This window comes from Rhinopithecus roxellana, chromosome 13, assembly GCF_007565055.1.
Source record: "Rhinopithecus roxellana isolate Shanxi Qingling chromosome 13, ASM756505v1, whole genome shotgun sequence".
NCBI classification, from domain to species: domain Eukaryota; kingdom Metazoa; phylum Chordata; class Mammalia; order Primates; family Cercopithecidae; genus Rhinopithecus; species Rhinopithecus roxellana.
Window position 1 is genome coordinate 15,683,711 of NC_044561.1, and position 23,852 is coordinate 15,707,562.

General features: G+C 45.2%; 1 protein-coding gene and 1 non-coding gene across 3 annotated transcripts in view; both read left to right on the forward strand.

The window, feature by feature from the left end:
- Positions 1–23,852, forward strand: part of LARGE1 (LARGE xylosyl- and glucuronyltransferase 1) — a 634,203-nt gene that overhangs the window by 193,503 nt on the left and 416,848 nt on the right. The window lies entirely within an intron of this gene.
- On the forward strand, positions 20,397–20,531 carry LOC115893070. Its single transcript, XR_004053026.1, has one exon. It is a non-coding gene; the product is annotated as a small nucleolar RNA SNORA76 (small nucleolar RNA).

A 23,852-nucleotide genomic window follows, 5' to 3' on the forward strand; every position in this document is an offset into this window, starting at 1 on the left:
GAGAACAGAAAACATGCATTCGTTTGCTGACGCTTCTCTACCTGTGATTGTCTTCCACTCTGCATCATGTGCTGTATCCGCCTGTCACCCCGGCACACTCTGTCACCCACGCAGCCACTCGTTCCCTGTGTTTCCTTGCACACTCGTGCTCTGCTGGCCTCTGTCACTTTCACTGGGCATCCTGCCTGCCTTCCCACCCCCGGCACGTGTCCCTCTTGGCACTTCCCTATTCACACTCTCCTCTCCACCAAGTTTCCTTTGACGCTTCCTCTTTCAAGCTGTGCAGCCTTCTTCAGCTGACGCTTCAGTATCGTTCCATTTTTGAAGCAGAGGACTGGTTTGGTCGGCACTAGCTCCAAGTTTGTCTTTATGGTATTTCTAGCCTCCTTCATTCTCTTTCCTGTTTTGGCTGCAACCAAAGGCTGGGCTCAGTGATGAATCCCAATTGGGTTGGTGGCCCAGCCAGGCCCCTTCTCAGGCTAAGGGTGGTGTAGGGAGCTGTGTGAATGAATGAGGTCCCGCAGAGAGACCATCACAAATGGGTAGAGGGGGAAAAAAAGGGGGCTCAGAATGCCTGTGTGGATGGCAGTCTCCTGATATAGAGGAGTTTCTCTTTAAGGTACACCACACAAATTTTATCTTTCAACATTTCTTAGTCATTTCCCAAATTCCATGTCCCTTTTCCCTTTTACCTTGATTCCTTGATTAACTTCACATGACCCTTACCCAAATCCACCTGATATCAGAGATGTGTGTCTGTGTGTAAGGTTTTTGGAATCAGCAAGCACCTTTTTCATTCTTGTTTCCACTCATCACCTTACAGTACCTCACTGGACACAATGGATTTCCGAAACATCTATAGACATGAGCTGATTCTAGAATTTCTTTGCACATCACCTGGAGCTGTTTCTTGGGAGAAAGAAAGATGCCATGCCTCCCTTTGTCCCTGGATCCTGAAGGCTGTGCTCTTTACACAGTGAACCCAAATCTGAGCTTGCTCTGCAGCCAACCTGGAAATTCACGACTGCATTTTCTTTTTGACAAGAACTTCATAAAGTTCTTTTAAACTAGAAACTTCTCTTTCTTGTAATTGTTTCTAATGGCTGCCTTGTTCGAATAAGCCTTTGCTAGCTCCTGTCTGACCCCTTTGACTTTGCCTTCTGCCTCCTTTTATCCTCCAGCCTTTCGTATGGATTCCAGAGAAATCTTCCTCAAAGGCTGTGCCACTCCCTGTTCAAAAGCTTTCTGTGGCTCCTCGTTGCCTAGAAAGCAAACGAGTAAGGCCAGATATTGTTAGTGGCTCACTTACCGCCTTCTAGGATCTCGCTCTAATTTCCCTGTACAACTTCATCAGAACAGCTCAGGCCCAAGCTCCCACCTCAGTTCACACTTGCGACCCCAATCAGCAGTCTACCCATGCCACGGCCAAGATGGTTCCCCAAATGCACGTGTTCCTTTTCTGTCTCTGAGTTGTTAACTCGGGCAAGGTCCACCCTCTTCTTCCTAGACCTACCTCACCGTTACTGTAGAGTCCCTCTTCCCTGTTTCTTCCATTCTGTCTTATCAGGGTTATTTTTCTGTCTTTGGTCTTGCCATTATACTTCCCTCCGTTGGGTGACTTACTATAACGTGCCTTCTGCTGTGACTCTGTGGTGTTTTTGTCTGTTCATTCAATTCTAAGGGCAAGAATGATGTATTTTCCCCCATAATGTGCAGCTCGGTTCCGTGCACATCATAGGTGCTCAGCACGTTTTCATTCAGTTCAAGGACTTTTACCATTGTATATGTCACAATATTTGTTACTGTTATTTTTGTCATCACCACATCATTGTCCTTAGTATCTTCATAATGACTTATAATTGACAAAGTAATTCCCTCCCTTTCTCCCTCCCTTTCTCTCCCCTTTCCTTCCTTCCTTCCTTCCTTCCTTCCTTCCTTCCTTCCTTCCTTCCTTCCTTCCTTCCTTCCTTCCTTTCCTTCCTTTCCTTTCTTCTCTCTCTTTCCCTCTCCTTTTCCTTCTCTGTCTCTCTCTCCCCCCTCTCCATCCCTCCCTCCTTCTCCCTCCCTCTCTCTTTCTCCCTCCCTTTCTCCCTCCCTCTCTCCCTCTATCCCTCCCAGGCTGGAGGGCAGTGGCGATCTCGGCTCACTGCAACCTCCGTCTCCCAGGTTCAAGTGATTTTCCTGCCTCAGCCTCCCAAGTAGCTGAGATTACAGATGGCTGCCACCATTTTTTGTATTTTTAGTAGAGACGAGTTTTCACCATGTTGGCCAGACTGGTCTTGAACTCCTGACCTCAGGTGATCCGCCCGCCTCGGCCTCCCAAAGTGCTGAGATTACAGGTGTGAACCACCGCGGCCGGCCAACAAAGTAATTTCTTATTCAAGGATCTCCACTGTGGCTGTGACTGCTGCCTATAAAACAATACACCAAAGACAAAAATAAAGAGTACAAAACAGTATAGGGGTTGTACATAAGGCTTTTGTGTTCCTGTGTAGTACTGAGGAGAAAGATACCACTCAGACCAATCAGGGTGCACAGTCCAGAGCTTCTGTGAGAAGTTCTTTGTCCTTCTATGCCACTTAAGAGCTTTTCTACAATACCTTTAACCTACACCATTTAATAAGCTTAAAAGGAGCAGCATATGCATTTACTGTGTGGCTGCTGTGATTCTTTGGCAAATGTATAAGCTGCTCTTCAGTTGGGGGCATGGATTTGCCTTGGAAGATCATCTTTAAAGACACTTGCTGAGAATGTTCACAAGTGTGTTGCCTCTTTATGCTCACAGGTGTGTGTACTTTCTTGTTCTTTGCCTTTCCCTATTTCATCCAGACATTTAAGGTAAGTGGGTGAATTTCGATATGGTATGAATTGATAATCGTCCCCTGTGATTATCAAGCGTGGCACCCATAAGAAACTTGCACATTCAAATTCTCACCTAATCGTCATAATACACCGGTGGAAACAGGAATTTTTGCCCATATTCTGTGAGTGAAACTAATGCAATTCAGAAGGAATGTCTGTTTTGTTCTGGTTTAATGTCTTGTTCAAGGTCCTACATCTGGAAAGCCAGGATTCCAGTGTAGAACTAGCAAGTCTTAAGTTCAATCCTCTTCTCCTCCACAACACCTGATTCCAAAGTCACTTCTACATAGATAACCTCACTAAATATTGTAGCAGCTGCAAATTATAAAGCCCAGTTCTGTCGTTTAGTTGACACCGCACTGTTGAATTCCACTTCCCTTGCCTCCATTTCTTTGTTTTCCATCAAGAAGATTTGGTTTACTTTCGTGCTCTGAATTTCTGGTTTTCTTTCACTCCTCCAGGAATCTCATACATACAAAGGACCCCAAAATTACCCTCCCAAAGCAGGCTGTCTTTCCCTGCTTGCGGAGGGCATTCCTGGGAATTGGGCTGTTCTTTTTCCAGCAGCCCCCTGGCCTCAGTTGCCTTATCTTTTCTTAGGAACCATCTCTGCTGTGACACCAGATCAGCAGACCAACCACTACACTCCCTTGCTTAAACCACCCGTGGCTTAAGGCAGGCTGCACTTCTTCAGGCCTACAAGAATCTGTGGGATATGGACCCTGTCCACTTTGTAGCCAGTTCCTTCTCTGACATTTTCTTTTCCAGTCTTATGTAACCACAGGCCACGTTCTCTGGCCTCTGGGACTTGGACCTCAGGTGTGTGCTGGTACAGTCACTCTCAGAAAAGAAAACAAATTATTAAAAAGTAATTGTAGCCAGGCGTCGTGGCTCACGCCTGTAATCCCAGCATTTTGGGAGGTCAAGGCGGGCGGATCACAAGGTCAGGAGATTGAGACCATCCTGGCTAGCACGGGGAAACCCCGTCTCTACTAAAATTACAAAAAATTAGCCGGGTGTGGTGGTGGGCGCCTGTGGTCCCAGCTGTTCGGGAGGCTGAGGCAGGAGATTGGCGTGAACCCGGGAGGCAGAGGTTGCAGTGAGCTGAGATCACGCCACTGCACTCCAGCCTGGGCGACAGAGCGAGACTCTGTCTCAAAAAAAAAAAAAAAAAGTTATTGTAGTACTTTTGTAGTATAGTCATGCATATGACGGAGATACATTCTGAGAAATGCATTGTTTGGCAATTTCATTGTTGTGTAAATATCATATAGTATACACCTAGCCTATATGGTATAGCCCAGGGGTCTTCAGCTGCTGGTACCAGTCCGTGGCCTGTTAGGAACGTGACCACACAACAGGAGGTTAGGGACTGCCGGCTAGTGAGAGAAGCTTCATCTGTATTTACAGCCACTCCCCATCACTCACGTTACCCCCGAGCTCTGCCTCCTGTCACATTGGCAGTGGCATTAGATTATTGCTAACCCTACTGTGAACTGAGCATGAGCGGGATCTAGGTTGTGGACTCCTTATGAGACTCTAATGCCTGATGATCTGTCACGGTGTCCCATCACCCCCAGATGGGACCATCTAAGTTGCAGGAAAACAAACTCAGGACTCATGCTGATTTTACATTATGGTGAGTAGTATAATTATTTCATTATATATTAATGTAATAATAATAGAAATAAAGTAACAATAAAGATAATGTATTTGAATCATCCCTAAACCATCCCCTTCCCTCAACCTTTGTCTGTGGAAACATGGTCTTCCAAAAAATCGGTACCTGGTACCAAAAAGGCTGGGGACTGCTGGTATAGCCTTTGCCTCTAGGCAGCAAACCTGTGTAGCATGTGACTGTACTGACTACCGGAGGCAATTGTAACACAATGGTAAGCATTTGTGCACCTAAACATGGAAAAGGTACAGTAAAAATATGGTATAGATGGGCCGGGCGCGGTGGCTCATGTCTGTAATCCCAACACTTTGGGAGGCCGAGGCGGACAGATTACGAGGTCAGGAGATCGAGACCATCCTGGCTAACACGTGAAACCCCATCTCTACTAAAAATACGAAACATTAGCCAGGCGTGGTGGTGTGCCCCTGTAGTCCCAGCTACTTGGGAGGCTGAGGCAGGAGAATTACTTGAATCCGGGAGGCGGAGGTTGCAGTGAGCAGAGACCATGTCACTATACTCCAGCCTGGGTGACAGAGTGAGACTCTGTCTCAAAAAACAAAACAAAACAATATATATATATATATATGTAGATGTGTATATGATATGGTATAGAAGGCATACCTGTATAGGGCACTTACTGTGAATGGCGCTTGCAGCACTGGAAGTTTCTTTCTCTGGGTGAGTCAGCGAGTGAGTGGTGTGTGAATGTGAAGGACTAGGACGTTACCGTGAACCACCATAGACTTTCTAAACACTGTGCACTTACGCTACAGTAAATTTGTAAAACTGTTTTGCCATCTTTGTCATGCTACGTTAGTTTACTGTAACTTTTTTACTTTATAAACTTTGAAATATTTGTAAACTTTTTGACTCTTCTGTCATAACACTCAGCTTCTAACAAACACATTGTATAGCTGTACAAAAATGTTTTATATCCTTACACTGTAAGCTTTTTGCTGTTTTAAAATCTTTTAATTTTTACTTTTTAAACTTTTTTGTTGAACACAAAGATACAGCCTGGTGTGGTGGCTCACGGCTATAATCCCAGCACTCTGGGAGGCTGAGGCAGGTGGATCACCTGAGCTCAGGAATTTGAGATGAGCCTGGACAACATGGTGAAACCCCATTTCTACTGAAAATAAAAAAAATAGCCGGGCATGGTGGCGGGCACCTGTAATCCCAGCCACTTGGGAGGCTGAGGCAGGAGAATCACTTGAACCTGGGAGGCGGATGTTGCAGTGAACCATGTTCATGCCACTGCACTCCAGCCTGGTGACCGAGCCTGGGCGACAGAGCGAGACTCTGTGTCAGAAAAAAAAAGAAAAGAAAACAAAGATACAAGTGCACACTTTACTTTAGCTGAGGCCCACACAGGTTCTGGATTATCAGTATCACTGTCTTCCACCTCCACTTTTTCTTTCACTGAGAGGTTTTCAGGGGCATGAACATGCATTGAGTTGGAGTTAGGATAGGGAAGCCACCTCACCATAAAATAGTTATGGATGAGGATGGAAAGAAAGAACTTAGCCCACTGGCCATGTGGCCAGCCAAAAAGCTCATGTTGTTTTCACCCAATAAGAACCTATGTCTATTAAAAATAATCATGGCTTCAGTTTCTGTGACTACCTCTGTGAGTCCATTCAACACATTAATTAATTATCCTCAGTGTGAACAGATTTCCTTTCTTGTTTATTTTCTTAGCCTCATTCTGTGCCTTCCAGTTTGTCCAATCTAGTTCCTCTCATAAATTGGTCACTGTCTTAGCTTTTTCCCAGCATGTTGTCTAGCTCTGCCCAGTGCTGTCTTTGGTGAGCAGCTGAGGTCCTGATGGATCACACTTAGCCAGGGTTTCTCAGAGCAGGAGGATGGGCCTCTGCTTTGGTCAGCCTGTTGGTATTGATCCCCAGACGTTTGTTCTCTGGACATAGTTAGTCAATGTGCTAATAAGGGACCCTCAGCTGACTGTAAATAACAGCGTATTTGGTGTGCTTGAAGGGAAAGCCTAGCTAGTGTACATAATTTTCTGCAACCACATGGAAAAGTTGTCTCTACTGCAGTGTTGTGATTGAGCCTCTCTTCAAATGGCGTATCTCACAAAGTACAGCAGGAACCTGGAGATTAGAAAGGGAAATTTTAGAGCCGAGATGGAAGGAATGAAAACAGAGTGATGACAAATAAAGGGATTGCTCAGCGTGGACATGAGTGGTGACTGGACTGGGCAGGCCTGGCACAGAGGCCTGGAGTAGGGGTGGACACTCTGGCTCATGGGGACAAAGCGACTTTGGCAGAATGCATTTGACATGGGATTTCAGAATGGTTAGTTAAGTGGTTTTCTGTATGGTTTTATTAATTTTCATCCTTCATTCCTTGTTTCTTTTTTCATTTGTCACATCAGAGAATTAGTGCTAGTTGTTTTCTTGAGTCCATTCACTAGTGCTTGGGACTGTTCACAAAAGAAACATCTGTTAGGTCAAAAGCCTTCTCCAGTAACCTGTGGCTTTGAGCCCTCGATTCCACTGTGGGGATTTGAGTGTTCTCAAGTGGATGTATTGATCTTTAAAGGCTCCTCTGTGGCTTTCTGGATTTCTGCAAGATTATAATCTGACCCCAAGGAAATACTGAGTAGATGAGGAGAAGAACTGGGTCAACAGAGAGTCCGGGAATGTGTCAATACTGGAAAGGAAAAGAAAAAGCTCTTATTCTGTCGTAGCAGCTGAGAGCAGATTCACAAAATACACCTCCAAAAGAGGTCCTTGATGGAAAATGTCAGTGATTGACTCAGAGTCAGTCAGAAGCACTCATTGGGATGCCTCCCAATAGTTCTAGAGCCTGGTTTCATTGGATATTACAAGAAAATGAATCGATAAATCCATGGTACACTGTGGGGGTAGATGGATGGATGAATGGGTAGGAAGGTGAGTGAGTGGGTGAATGAGTGAATACATGAAGGAGATGGAGGGAGGAAAGAAGAGACCCACCAATGTGGGCCATGCAGAAACAGGTGTTAATATATTTGGAGAGGGAGAGTACAACATATACAGTGAAGAGGGGTATCCTTTGGGTATCAGTTGGGAATCATTTGTCATTTCTAATAACAACAACAACAACAAAATTAACTTGTTTAATGTTTTAAACAAGTAAGAACTCATTCATTTGATCTATAACGAGATCTTGGTTGTTGACCCTGGTCTTGTGGCTCCATAATGTCTGTGCTGTGAATGGGCATCTTGGCAGGTCTTTTTGCCTTCTCATATTTGCAGGATGGCTTGCAGGGTCTCCAACCATGAGCCAACAGTAACATTTATCCCCTTCTCGCTAACCGGTTGTTAAACATTTACCAACACACTCTGGCTCCAGGTCTTGTATTCACAGCAAGTGACACACAGTAGAGGCTCAGTAAATATTTTGGGGGTGGCCAGGTGTGGTGGCTCATGCCTATAATCCTAGCACTTTGGGAGGCTGAGGCAGGTGGATTGATCTTGAATGTAGGAATTTAAGACCAGCCTGGGCAACATGGTGAAAACCTGTCTTTACAAAAAGTATGTAAGTTAGCTGGGTATAGTGGTATGTGCCTGTGGTCCCAGCTACTCAGGAGACTGAGATGGAAGGATCGCTTGAGCCTGGGAGGTCAAGGCTGCAGTGAGCTATGATCACACCACTGTTTTTGAGCCTGGGTGACTGAGATTCTGTTTCAAAACAACAACAACAAAGAAAACAAAAAGAAAAAAATTTCTGAACAGATGCACAGATGAGGTAGAGTTGCCATATAAAAATGTAGTCCCCGCTGTTAAATTGGAATTTCACATAAACAATGGACAATTTTTTTAGTATAAATATATCCTAAATATTGCAGGGCACATGTTCATACAAAAAAAATTTATTGTTTATCAGAAATTCAAATCTAACGGCCATCCTATAGTTTAATTTCCTAAATTTGTCAACCCAAGGATATAGGAATCATTTTATGGGAACAGATTTGAAGACTTATCTCTGTTTCCCAAAGTAAGGGCTACCTGTGACCTGTGTTGATCATACTGAATTAAGCATATAGGGTGAGATGGAAATTTGAGTGTACATTGTGCAAGGAACTGGGACAATTTATCTGGAGGGAAACATGAGTTTGGAATTAGTAGTTAGTAATGGGGAATTAACTCAGAATTAAATAAATTTGTGGATGGTTTATAATTCTTTAGAGAAATTTCTTAGTGCTGGTTTCAGAACAGTAAAAGGAAAGCCATTGTCAGCTGGGATCTGCCGCGTTTCCATGGGGGCCCTTTGCTCAATGATGTCTGTCTGTGATCCTGTGAGAGTGACAACTTTAGCCTCGCCTGTGCGATGCCACTGCATTTGCAACTGGGGGCTCATCTGCTTTCCAATCCTTGCCACGTGTTGTTTGACTGGGGAGCTAGGGGAAGAGAATTTCTGAACTGGGAACTTGTTTGAAATACAAATACTTGGACTCTGTTTCAGAGGCAGATGCTCTGGGGGCGTAGGGCCTGGTGATCCTACATTTCACGCAGCCCTCCAGAGGACCTTGATGCTGGATAAAGTTTAGGAGCCACTGCTGTAGATGGTACAAGGGGATGGGGCTGTGGAAGAATGTTTGCTTTACAGTTAAAAGGATGACTGCATATGCAGTGTGGGGATGAGAGTGCAGCCAGCCAGGAAGACCACTTTGAAAAAGTCACTCAGGTGTTACCCAGTATCCAGTTACCAGTCTGCTCATAAGAACATTAATTCAAAGAACTAGGACGACATGGATCTGTTGTACCTCTAAGAAGTATGGGAGGACTCAGTGAGCTTGGAAAAAGACCATCCTATTAGTGGTAAAAAGAGAGTCATGAGTGATGTTAAGAAATGGGAAAAGCCTGAGGTGATAGGCCGGTAACTCTGGGTTGTAGGCCTGACCTAGCCAGTAACTTAACAGAGTGATCTCATACAACTGCTTAATTTTCTCTGGACTTTGTGTAAAGTGAAGATTTTGAAGGAACGACTCTCTAATTCTGATTTTTTCTAGCTCTAGCTTCTCATGCAAAGGTAGGAGCCCAAAGATGGCGGAAGTGGAGCCTCCATCAATTAAGCATGGAGTTCAGGTATTCCTGCTACTTAAATGGTCTCTTCTCCTTCCTGATTTCTTTCCACCTCTTGACAACATGTCCTTCTGGCAGCATGCCTCCAAAGGATATGAGAGGGGACTGCCTTTGAATTCCAGAAGACAATCTGAAGGGGGTGAGGAATGTGTCCTATGTTCATTACATAAGAGGTAATCTTCCCATAACCTGAGATGGTGTAGATTGGAATTTAGAGTACGTGGAGGCAGAGTGGGGTTTGAATGGGTCAGAGAGCTGCGTGTGGTTGCTGTTCCTTCATACAAGTACTTGAGGCCAGTTGGGCCAAGGGAGGCCACAGGCCTGAGTGAGAACAACTTGGGTAGCAACGTAGGACCATGGCACAGTCAGTTTCACCTGAACAGTGAAAATTATCCTACCAATTTCTTTTGTTTTTCCTTTCTTCAGTTGATTTGTTATCAAGATAAATTTATATTACAGTTCTTAATTTGGCATTTATATGATTAAACCAGTTATTATTTGTCATTGTCCCGAGTAGATCATGTGTTGTCTTTTATCTCATTTTTGACTTTGGTCATCTAATTCTATTAGATGGGTATAATTATGTCTCCCAGTTTACAGATGAGGCCTCAGGCTTAGTGAGGGTAAGGAATGTCTCCATGGTATCCTGCCAGAGAAGATGAGGGTTGAACCAGCCTTATCTGACTCTGGAGCTGGGATTTTTTGTCTCCATGCTCTTGAATATGAGGCTATTCTCTGAACAAGGGGGTCCTCATTTTTCCAGGCCAAGACCAGCTTTTTGCATTTCTTTGGAACTTGAGCATGTGTGTGATGGAAGAGGGGCGGCATTTTTAGCCTGCCGATCACCATGGTGGTAGGAGGGCAGGAGTCAGTCTGCATGGACCAGTTTTCAGGATGATTCTGCTTTTCATTATTAACTATTGGGTACTCATTGTTTTGTTTTGATTGTTTTATTTTATTTTATTTTATTTTTATATACTTTTTCTTTGAGACAGGGTCTTGCTGTCACACAGGCTGGAGTGCAGCAGCACCATCCTGGCTCACTATAGCTTCAATCTCCCAAACTCAAGTGATCCTCTCACCTCAGCCTCCTAAATCGCTGGGAACACAGGCACACGCCACCATAGCTGGCTAAGTTTTTAAATTTCTTTGTAGGCGCGGGGTCTCGCCATGTTTTCCACGCTGGTCTTGAACTCCTGGGGTGAATCGATCCTCTCACCTTGGACACCCAAAGTGCTGTGATTACACGTGGGAGCCACTGTGCCCAGTCCTGGGCACTCATTTTAAAATGCTGAATATCAAGGAGGAAGAGTAAACAAATACATGGATTGATCATTTATGTATTAAGAAACTTTAACCTGAAGAAAAAAAAAGAAAAAGAAAAAGAGCCTAAAACAGAACCACCAATTAGGTAATTAAGAGTGCCGACCTGGTTTGCTGCCGACCTGGTTTGCTGTGTCCAACTGTGTGTGCTGGCTTATGTGTTTCAAATAAACCACCAGTGACCACGGAATGAATGAATTCTGAGCTGTGATTGATGTGCCTCCCAGTAGCCAGATATGGTTCCCTGCATTTATGTACTAGTGGAATAGCAGGGGGGATTCCTAGCAAAAGGCTGTTTAGGGATACATTTTAATGTGGTTCCAGAAGGGAGCAGAAACAGCCCTCTCATTTTTCTTTATGTGATCCTGGGGGAGCTGGGACTTTTTTTTACAAAACCAACTCTATCCGTTCCTTTAATGATCATCTGAACAGCCAAACCTTCTGGGACTATTATGTATAATCCTTCTCTAAGCTGAATCTATTTTCCCTCATCTGTAGATATATCTATCCCCCTCCTCCTCTTAAAATAAAACTGATTAATTATAAGAAAATAGATATGAAATGAAGCACTGAGTTTCTTCTTAGCACATGTCAGCCCTCAAGTGATAGGATTTTGCTTTCAAGATGGAGAGGTTCCATAAAGGGCGATTTTTCAGAACAAACACACAACAAATTAGCCACAGGATAGGCAATTTAGGTGCCTTTGAAAGTGTAACTGTCTTCCTCACCGTTGACAAATACTTATGATATACCTTCTGTGAGGACAAAGGCGATGCAGAGCAAATTCCTAAGGCACAGAGTCCGCACCATAGAAACATAATTTAAATTTCACTCCGGTTGAGGCTGTTGAAGAATGCTCGGGGTCAAGGTTTCTTCCCTGTGTTGTTGCCTCTGCTTTCTTTTTTAGAGACTAATAGGTTAGTGGCTTTTCTTGCTGGCCTCAGCAGGGTGTATGCTACCCACATGTAGACACACACACACACACACACACACACACACACACACACTCTCTGTACCCCTCACCCCTCAATTTCTATGACTCTAATTACTGTTTGTTTCCTACACTTCTCCACCCATACTTCTCCACCCATTTCTTTCATCTCTTCACCACTTGGAGTCAAGGAGGGGTTTCCTTATTAATTTCCATTGATGATGGAATGGACTGTATGACTCACCTAGTTACCCCATGGCTGGACCCACCTTGTAGCCAGTGGGTTCCCGGCCTCCGTGAACATGCCCCTCTTGTGCTGGTCTCCTCTAGAAGCCTTCGAGCCTGTGATCCGTCTGCTGCTGCCTGCCTGAAGACTGTTGAGATGCTCAGTGCAGGGCCATTTCTCCCACTGAGGCTGGCATCTTTACTGGCTCAAGGCCATTCATTTCTAGTGTTAGGTCTGCCATCCAGGCTCCAGCTTTCCTGTCCAGGTAGGATTTGCCCTTTCCCCGCCCCCCATCCCCAGGGTTGTGCCAAATGGGATAGTGGTAGTGGTTAACATTCTCCAGACTCAAACTGCCTGGGGTTGAATCTTGGCATATGCTCTGCTCGTTGGATGGTTTGGTTGGGACAAGTACTCCAACTTCTCTGGACTTCAATTTCCTCCTTTACAAAATGGCATACCACTCAATATGCAGCACACATTAGCTCTTACCTTTATCTTCTGAAATCTGGAGAACGCAATGCCTGTTTAAAACCCTTATTTCTAGGTCAGGCACTGTGGCTCACACCTACAATCCCTCAACACTCTGGGAGGCTGAGGCAGGAGGATTACTTGAGGCCGGGAGTTTGAGAGTAACCTGTGCAACATAGCAAGACCCCATCTCTGCAAAAAAAAAAAAAAAAAAACAATAAAAATAAAAATTAGGCAAGCATAGTGGTGCTCACTTGTAGTCCCAGCTCCCTGGGAGGCTGAGGAAGGAGGATCGCTGGGAGCCCAGAAGTTTGAGGCTGTAGTGAGCTGTGATCACACCACTGCTCTCCAGCCTGGTGGTAAAGCAAGACCCCAACTCTAAAACAAACACAGACAAACTCATATTCTTACCTTTTCCCTTCTGTGTGCTCTTTCCTTTTAGTCTTCTTTCTGCTTATATCATTTGGCCATAGGTAGCAGTCAGTTTTCCTGAACAGCATCCTGTGTATCAGTCAGCTGTGGACAGCTCACCTAACTTCTCTCCAGTAAGGAGGTCGGCCTCATTCCTGGTTTCCAGGGTATCCTTCAGACCCATGTTCTATTCAGTATTTTAGGACACATTTAAACGAAAGTGTGAAGAATTCCAGATTGAGGCATGGTATAGCAGAGGATTTTAATACAGGGGTTAGAACCCTTGACAGAGACCAATCTATTCTAACCTTCAGATCTCGGTTCTTCCCTGTCTCCTTTCCTGCTGCAGACCCCCTGGAACCCTTTGCTCCGGCAGGTTACAAACGTGGGAGCCTGGTGACCACACCTTGCTCTTGCACAGCTCCTAACTTGGCTGGGCTCTTCTCTCTCCTGCCTTGCTTCACCTTGTTCACCTGGGGAAACTGCTGCACCTCTGTGGGATTAAGCTGGAGCTTGGTGTTTGTCACCCTACAACTGCTCCTATAAGACTTGGCCCACTCTTGCTTGCTTGGGATCTGTATCCAGCACAGTGCCTCGTACACAGCAGGGGCACAATAAACGATGAGCAAATGATTTCCTACATAAAGCTTTGGGACAGTTTGCTACCAAAGATCTTTTCCAGCTGTGTGATTTGTTGCTTTGGACATTTCTAAGTTTTAACTGGTCTTTTGAGAAGAAACATCATACAGCATTTATCTTGCATTCTAATGCCTCTTTTTCAAAATAATGACTTCCCATTGAAATGTGCCCCTGGTTTTAAAGAATTTTGCCATTTCCTTCTCTAGTGTGTAGGACCACCCCGTTACACTGGGATCGGCATACCTGCCATTGTGGTGATCCTTGATTTATTCTACTCAAATGACAGCAGAGCTGTTGGAATGTTATGAATTCCTCAGGAATTTGCATCATTCTATTCCTCTGCTCAGAAAAATCAAATGAGTGCCTTGTGCCCATTGTGACCAGTCTAAATGCCTCTGATTAAAAGAACCTTTTGTGGTCCTCCAGGAACTCTCTGCACCTGCTGCTGTCATTCCCATTCTCCTTTCTCCAGCCAGCCAGGGACGAGTTGTTCTTTTCCCCTTGACACACAGTTTGGCTTCTGAGCCTTTATTGCCGCTGTCTTCCTAACTTGTTCAGTTCCCTGGCCAGTTCATCACCATGGCCATCCATTAGACCATGACCTAGCCATTTTCTGGGGCCAATTCTTCCAGTTTTCATTTTTAATTTGATTCTTTGATTCATGGATTCAGTGTCTTCTCTTCTGAGCAGACTTTAGTCTTTTAAAACCTTTACCCAGACAGGTTATTCCTCAAAGGCTTAACACTGAATACAATTTGTATTACATTATTCTGCATTCTTAAGTTGTTTTTTTTCTTTTTTTAATCTCCATGAATTGCTTGTAAGTGCCTTGCTGTCATGAGCTATTGTCTTCTGCTTCTTTGGAAAGTGCCCAGGGTAGTTCTTTGCTTGTATAGCTACTCACACAGACATTTGTTGAAGGGCAGTAGCATTTTCCAAGTGGGAACATAGACAGCAGGGACAGTGGAATTATACAGTGATGATGAAGTTTTCCTTTTTTTTTTTTCTTCTGTTTTGTTTTTGTTTTCCACCTAGCAAAGGTCTGATGAGAGAGGAAAGTACATCAAAGTAGCATTGGCCAGCTGGGCATGGTTGCTCATGCCTGTAATCCTAGCACTTTGAGAGGCCGAGGTGGGCGGATCACCTGAGGTCAGGAGTTCGAGACCAGCCTCGAACTAACGTTGCTAACATGGCAAAACTCTGTCTGTACGAAAAATGTAAAAATTAGCTGGGCGTGGTGGTGCATGCCTATAATCCCAGCTACTTGGGAGGCAGAGGCACGAGAATCGCTTGAACCCGGGAATGGAGGTTGCCGTGAGCCAAGATGACACCACTGCATTCCAGCCTGGGTGACAGAGCATTACTGCATCTCAGGAAAAAAAAAAAGTATTGGCTTTAATTATAAAGGAAAAGTTTAATTGGTTCCCAGAGCTTTCTATCATTTTGTGCCTGGGCAAAAGCCCATTATTCTCAAAAACAGCTTCTTATCCCTGCCTTGATTTGGTTGGTGATGCTGCCCTGACATGCTGGCTTTGTTGGAGGAAGATACACTGAAGAGATCAAAAGTTCTGGTTTAGATCTAATGCAGTGCTCAGCCATAGGGCAGCAGTCCCACTGTGTCACCCCCTAGAGCAGAATCATGAAGCTTAAAGCTGGGAAGGGCCTTTTGAGGTTCCTTGAACCACTTTGTCTGTCCATCCATTCATGCATTCAGCAAATATTTATTGGGAAACTACTAAGTACAAGGTTTTATAGTAAGCACCACGGAGAGTCCCCAAGGAAGCATAAAGTACAAATCGGAGAGCCAGTGTCAGTTACATGGGGACTCACTGAAGGATGCTGTGATCATATAGTTGAATGGCCTTTAATGAAGGATTTTAAATACCTTTCTTAAGATTTGTAAATATTAAGAAATTAATTTAAGAATTGGAGAATTAGGCCGGGCATGGTGGCTCATGCCTGTAATCCTAGCACTTTGGGAGGCCGAGGCGGGTGGATCACGAGGTCAGGAGATCGAGACCATCCTGGCGAACACGGTGAAACCCCGTCTCACTAAAAATACAAAAAATTAGCCAGGCGAGGTGGCGGGTGCCTGTAGTGCCAGCTACTCAGGAGGCTGAGGCAGGAGAATGGCATGAACCCGGGAGGCGGAGCTTGCAGTGAGCTGAAATTGCACCATTGCACTCCAACCTGGGCAACAGAGCGAGACTCCATCTCAAAAAAAATAAAAATAAAAATAAAGAATTAAAATGGAGAAAATGGAGAATAGGTACCTCTAAACAACCATGCTGCCTGGACCACCCTGAATAGAGGAGAACGAGTTATGAAGGAAGGGCACTACTGCCTCACCAACGAAGAGTTTAAATCCAAGTGCAGTCAGTCTTGGCGTGCATTCAACGCAAATGACTAGTAGGGGTAAAGCTAGATAGACCCTAGGTATGAGTCCCAGTGCACTCTTTTTAGATCCATGACCCTCTGGTAAGTTCCTTCACCTTCCTTAGCCTTGGCTCTCTTACCTGTAAAACAGGGCCTGATGCCAGCAACCTCACGGGTCTAGGCAGCTTCGTGGCGTGGTGGGATCGTGTTTTCAGGGTCTTGGAGGTTTGGATTTTAATCCTGGCTCTGCTGCTGATGAGTGGTGTGGCTTCTGAGAAGTCACTTATTTCCTGTGTGTCTCATTTCGCTCAGTGGTATGAAAGTGGTAATGACTGTGATTGGCTGAATCATGCCCCTCCATTTCCAAAATTATGTGTTGAAGCCCTAACCCCTGGTACCCAGGAATGTGACTGTTGGGGATAGGGTCTTTACAGAGGTGATTAAAGTAAAATGAGGTCATTATGGTGGCCCGTAGTCCGATGCGACTGGTGTCCCTGTAAGAAGAGGAGATTAGAACACAGATACAGAGTAAAGACCTTGTGAAGACACAGGCAGAAGACGGCCAGCTGCAGGCCAAGGACAGGCCTCAGAAGAAACTAACTCTGGACTGGGCACAGTGGCTCATGACTGTAATCCCAGCACTTTGGGAGGCCGAGGCGGGCAGATCACAAGGTCAGGAGTTCGAGACCAGCCTGACCAACATCGTGAAACCCTGTCTCTACTGACAATACAAAAATTAGCTGGGTGTGGTGGCACACACCTGCAATCCCAGCTACTCAGGAGGCTGAGGCAGGAGAATCGCTTGAACCCCAGAGGCAGAGGTTGCAGTGAACCGAGATCACACCACCTCACTCCAGCCTGGGCGACAGAGCAAGACTCCGTCTCACACACACAAAAAAGAAGAAACAAACTCTGCCAACACTTTGATATCAGACTTCCAACCTCCAGATCTTTAAGAGAATGAATTCCTGTTGTTTCAGCTCCCCCAGTCTGGTATTCTGTTACATCCGCCCTAGCAACATAGTACGATGACAATCACCTGAAGGGATGAAATGCCTCAAGCAGGCATGTAATGTCTGTTATGGCGAGGGGCGCTCAGGAGGGCTCCTGGCTGGGCTGGGTATGAGGGTCTCTGTCTACACACTGGCCACCACAACCCCCTTCCAGAGCCTCTTTTCCCACAGACAGCCTCAGTCCCCAGTGCACTGTCATATTCCTTAGATTTTTCTTTTCTCTTCCCCTCCCTCTTTTCCTCCCTGCAATAGCAGCTCCACATCAGCAACTTCTAACTTCTGTTCAGTCTGTGGAGGCTGGACTCACCACAGTGCCAAGCTTGGTTGAAAACACTCTTTTCTCCTCTGGGACAGGTGCTTTCTTAGTCCCGAGCCTGACATTCTACACATTGGCCAAGGGAATTTTCCCAAAGGGTGGTACTGAGTGATATTTGGGACTGGATCCTTCTCAGCAGCTTGGACATCATCAGCCTGGTCAAGTGTCATCCTCTCTAAGGCCCTGGCTCATTCCATCGTGTGTGTGTGCACAGATGTCCATATGATGCATCTCTGCTTGGTGATTCTGCAGACACTTCCAGAGCTAAGCACACTCTGGTTCCCTAGTTTCTGTCTCTCTGGCTTTCTCAGATATGGTTGATATTGTTGATTTCTATGGGGGTTCTCGCCCCCAGGGCCCTCACAGTGCTACTAAAATCATAACGGTGACATCAGCCACTTGGGTGTGTGGGTCGACCGTGGGAGGCAGCTCCATCTGGAAACTAAAAAGAGACACAAAATCTCTTTTGCTTCCCCCGGACTTATCTGTATCTGTGCAGGTAGATAGGGCCAAGTGGAGAATTTACAAATTGACACTTCTCTAAAGCAACTTGATATTTTAGAAGGTTCCCTTGATTCCCAAGAACTGAGACCAGGGAGTAGGATTGGCTGCAAAGCCAGAGCAGTTGGAGAAAGGAGGGAGGGAGCATGATGCATGTGTGCTTGGACAGTCTTGGCTGTTGTGCATCAGAAATGTAACCATAAACCCCAGCTATAGGATTTCAGGAACCTAATAACCACTTCCAGCTGTTAACACCTTGAGACTCTCTAAGTTATAGTCAAAGAGGATCCCTGGCAAGCCAGCGTTGATTTTATAAATCTTGTTATATGGAGGTTGAATGCTTTTCCTATTCACCTGGATACTCCCTCTATTTTACCGATGGACTCACAGTAAAATGATGGGGTTGCTTGTGCCAAGGGGCAGGTGTGGCCCCGGGAGCTCTCCCTTTCTCACCTGGCATGTTCATCTAGTGTCAGGGCAGTGAAGGAGTGAAGCCAGCGTGTTTTCCCCATTCCCTCCAACGTCTTTAGTAGCCATGACATTTTTCAGCTGGAATTGGTCTCGCGTGCCAGTTCTGGATCTACTGAAGATGATAGAATTCTTACTCGATGATGGGGTAATGGTTTCTTTTTCAGGCTGCTTTCATTCTGCAGTGGTTTCAGGATCTGAGATGCTGTGGATCAGGAAGAATCTGAGATTGTACCTGTCTGAGGGCAGAAAGGGGCCAATTCACAGGGATTTATGTCTCTGTCTTTTGATGAAAAGAACTTCTAAGAAGGTAGGTTAGCTATGCAAGTGATCTGGAGACCAGGTATTTTCTGTCTGGATTTGCCAAATCATTTCCTTTCTTTAAAGCGATTCAGTTTATTTTTACTAGAACCTCTTCCATCCCCTTCCAGGAGGGAAATCTGAAATTACATCAAGTTACTTGTTTAATAATTTTATTAGTTGTCCTGTGACCAAGACTGACTTACCCCAGGTCACACATTGAGTTATGTGCAGAGTTGGGACTTGAACCTGTAGCTTCTTTCCTAGCCTCGAAGCTCGTCCCTTATGCCAGGATACTCTTGCTGCTTTCTAGGAGCTCCCCCTTCCTGTTTCCTCCTCTGCAGTGCAGATGGTGCCCTGAGAGGGAGCTTTCCCTCTGTTCTCAGGCCCTGACGAGGTCCCTCTTGGCCATTGGAGGCGGTACCCTGGAGGCTTGTGTGGGGGTGTGGGCTGAGCCGTGTGATCCATGTTTGCTATAATGGGAAGCAGCCCCCAGAAGAGAAAGACATGCATTTGTATGCAGCCAGTCTGATGGGGTTGAAATAAACTCAGCGCTGATCAAACGACACACAGCCGGCACATTGCAGGGAAGACAAACTAACACGGAATGCTGATTTTTCTCACTGTCATCTTTAGAAACCGTCTTTCTTGTCGTCCACCTGAGGCAGTTAACTGTTAGGAGCCAGCCCTGTGTTCAAATCCATTTATTGATGGATGTGTTTTCCATTTATCATCTGTGGGACTCTTGGGGGATGTCTCTTTTCTGAGCTCCAGTTCTTTCATCTATAAACTGGGCATGTTCAGACTAACTCATTTTTAGAGTTAAAATAATGTAAGTACCTTACACAATGCCTGCATGTATTAAACATTCAGTAGTAGGTAGGTGCTACTATCATCATTAGCAACATTATCATGTTTATTGCCTTATTGACTTGGACGAACGCGGTAGTGTGTATAATCAAGTAGCCTCTAGAACCTGGCCTATGGTTATGTGTAATAAATGAGAGCTGTTGAAGTAGTGTGGGATAACTCAAAGACCTGAATAATTCAGCAGATACAATGGAGTTGGAAGATTCCAGGGACTTAGATCCTTCTCCCAGCTCTGTATCAAAATAACTGCATTGCCTTGGGCAAGTCGCTTTGCTTTCCATAACTTCACTTTCCTCATCAGTCAAATGGGGCTGAGCATTGTGTGATATTGGAAAAGAATAACTGAAGTGCTTGGTTCCATGCTGGAATGAAGTAGGGACATGAGCAGTGCTGTCTGATCTGACTTGGTGGGATCGACATTGCTCTTCCTGGAGAGAGCCAGGTCATCACAAGAACCATAAATTGTGCATATCCTTTAACTCTGTGATAGACCCTTCAACTCAATGCTTTTATTTCCAGGGAAGTACTGTCTCCAAATACAGATTCTAAAAGAAAAGATGAAAGGGGGTGGAATAGACTGCAAGAATCTGTTCATGACAACACTGTTGAAAACAGCTCAAATTTGAGGCTTCAACATGCCCAGTGTTGCCAGGTGTGTGTTGTGTTGTGTTGTGTTGTGTTTCCACCACAGAGCCCTCTGTGGCTGTGGGACCTGTCAGATGCATGGGAAGTGTCGCTTTCTAACTTGTGGGGTGCACCATGGTGGCAAGCGTAGGTGATGGCCATACCCTCCTGTTTTGATGGAAGGACAGTGACTTGGCCAAGGTTCCATAGCCGTGAAGTGTCTCAGTGAGGATTTGAACTCAGGCTTCTTATGCCTTGGATCCTCCTTGGTTTGGGTCCCCTGCTCTGGCAACAGCCAGAGCACTGCTTTAGAGCCTCTGCGTGTCTGGCCATGGCCTCAGGGGTCTAGCGGCAGTGCTAGAGCAGACCCAGCTTGTCAGATCCGGGGCTGCTTACAGGCCACCTAAGTGATTCCTTTGGCAGCAAGCAACATTCGGCCAAAGACATAGCTGGCAGGGGCCCTGATGCAGGGTGTGTGAGTGCATAAAGGTTGGTGTACCAAGAGTGAGTGAGAAGGAGGAGGCCGGCTGGAATTCTACCCTTCAGGGCTTTTCTGTGTGTAGACAGAGACTGGGCAGAGGTAGGTAGGGACCATGTGTAGGTGGATTATCATCTTTTCCAGGCTTCACTGATGGGTGTCGTGCCTTGCAACAGCAGTGCTCAGGGAATCGGGCTCAGTTACAAGAGACTCCTGGCAGCTGAGGGTACTGCCCAGGAGGATCGTGGAGAGCTCAATGATAGGACGTTCACAAAGCTTCTGGCCCTAAGAGAGCACTCAGTGAACATGGGTTGCCTATCCTGTTCCTGGAGTTGAGGCAGGGTGGGACATTTGAACAAGATCTTTGTAGCCATACAGCAGTCATCAGGCCAGGATTCTGGGGAGAAATCCCCAATTTCCAGTAAGTCTCCCTGTCTGCACACCCATGCTTATACTGGATCACAGCCCTGCAGATACGTGTATGCATCTTCAAGAACATTAGAGTGGAATTTGGAGGGATGAAATAGCCTTCTATATTCCATTAGGTTATTCCTTTGTTTTATACAGCCATTACAGTCTATAATAAAAGAAATGAGTCAATAAAATGGAGAATTAGACATGTGGTCATTGCTAAGATTTAAGATCCAGAAATTTGATGAGTCAGCGCTTTAGTATCCCTCTGCTAAGACGCTTTAGTGGACGCTCCGCATTGAGGATAAAACTTAAACTCAGGCTGGTGCACAGATCCTTCCATGACTTGGCCTGAGCCTGCCTCCTCTGATTCAGTTTTCTGATGTTCTTCCTTAACATTCTGGAATACACACCCTTAACATGTGTATGTTAGTTTTCTGTTGCTACTGTATCAAATCACCATAAACTTAATGGCTTAAAATAATACAGATTTACTCTTTTAAATAATACAGATTTACTCTTTTATAGTTCTGGAGGTCAGAAGTCCAAAATCAGTCTCACTGAACTAAATTCAGGGTGTCCATAGGGCTGTTTTCTTCTGGAAGCTCTGAGGGAGAATCCCATCCCCTTACCTTTTTCAGCTTCTAGCAGCCACTTGCATCCCTTGGCTTGTGGCCCCATCCTCTGCAAATGAATCACACCACTTTCTGCTTCCATTATCACACCAACATTCCCTCTGATGCTGACTCTTCCTGCATCTCTCTTACAAGGACCTTTGTGATTATATCAGGCCCAGCAGGATAATCTGGGATCATCTTCCACCTCAAGGTCTTTAATCATACCTACAAAGTCCTTTTTTTGTTATGTAATGTGATACTCACAAATTTCAGGAATTATCAGGTGGTCATCTTTGGGAGGCATTATTTAGCCTATCATGATGTATCTCTCTAGTCTTTTTTTTTCTTTTTTTTCCACTTTAAGTTCTGGGATACATGACCTGAACGTGCATGTTTGTTACATAGGCATACATGTGCCACGGTGGTTTGCTGCACCTGTCAGCCCGTCATCTAGGTTTTAAGCCCCGCATGCATTAGGTATTTGTCCTAATGCTCTCCCTCCCCTTTCCCTCCAACCCCTCCCCCCACCAGCTAGGCCCTGGTGTGTGATGTTCCTCACCCTGTGTCCATGTGTTCTCATTGTTCAAGTCCTATTTATGAGTGAGAAAATGCGGTGTTTGGTTTTCTGTTCCTGTGTTAGTTTGTTGAGGATGATGGTTTTGAGCTTCATCAGTGTCCCTGGAAAGGACATGAACTCATGCTCTCTAGTCTTTGTACCTGGTGGTCTCACTTCCTAGAACACCTTTTCCTGCCTTCTTTGCCGGGGTAACTTCTATTCACCTTTTAGAACCCCGCCTCAGGGTCTTCTGTTCTACAAGAAGACAACTTTGTACCTAATCTTTCTCCTGCTCTGTTGTTCTGGCAATCTGCCCCTCTTCCTTGCTTATCTAATATCTTGAGTCTGCACATCTCGTAACATTTACTTCACACTGTATTGTAGTTATTGGTTTATTTTTCTTGCCTCTGTAGTCCTTGGGGACAGGAGCTGCTATAATCACCTTTTTGTCCCTACCAGTCAGACCTGTGGCTGCATATAGTAGGCACTAATTTGATGGATGCCCAGGAAAACAGGGACCACCATAGGAACCTCATCTCACACCATAGAGGCATCCCAAGGAGAAACCCTTTGTCCCGATTTCCATGTAGCCTTCGTTGTTGGCCTGGAATTACATTTCCTGCTGGAAACTACAGTCTGTTGGGCTTCAGCCTGTCAAGGTCCTGTGTTTTCCTGTCCCACTGGCTGTCTAATTCCCTCTTTGTTGGTCTGCCGTAGATTAGCCTAAGTAAAAGTGAATAGACAATCTCCTATTAACATTTATATTGCTTTTCTTTTCTATTTCTTGGCAAGGCCCTGAAAACTAGGATGGCTGTCGAAAAATGTTCTTTCATCTAAATAATGTCCCTGTTGGGGCTAGATTCTGGCTTTTGGCTGGGCCTTGGAGAATGGTAGGTGTGGTGGACACATGAGCCACAGGAAAAAAACTAAGGCACAGAGGTCAGTCCAGAAGCTACAGATTAGATTCAGCCAAAGCACATTGAGTGCCTACTGTGTGTCTGCACCCATACTGGGTCTTGGTGCATATAATTCATATCTAGCATTTATTAAGTGATTATTATGTGCCCAGCGCATAATATGTGCCAACCATTGTTCCAAGTGCTTTATCTCCTTGACTTCTTAGAACAACCCTGTGAAATGCAGCCACCATTATTGGAGGAGATGGCAGTGGAACTGGCTCTTGCAGATGAGAAGGATTGGGACAGGTTTTTTATGACAGAGGAGAGGAACACTCACACTAATGAACTAGCGAAATCACAAGACACAAGTAGATTTAGACACCCGTGAGCACAAGAGGCTGACACTCAAGTATCCCCTAAGAATCTGATTACTTCACTGTGCCCTCCCCCTTTTGAGTTGTCACCATGGATTCCACTTGCAGCAAGGACTGCCACGTTGCCTCCCTACATCCATTGTCCCTTTTCTGCTTAGGAACAGACCTCTGCTTACATTCAGGAGAGCAAAACAACCAGAGAAATGACTATGTCTCCCTGCCCCTGTGGCAGTTGGGCATAGCCATGGAACTTCAGGGAAGCCACTTACAATGACTTTTGCTGTTGAGATGCATCCCCATCTTTGGCTTTCTCTTCCACTACTTTTGGCTGCCAGCCTGCAACAAGGATGTTGATGCTCTAGCATGATATTGGACACTGAGGGGCCTCAACCTACAGCTGAGGATGGCAAAGCAGAATGAT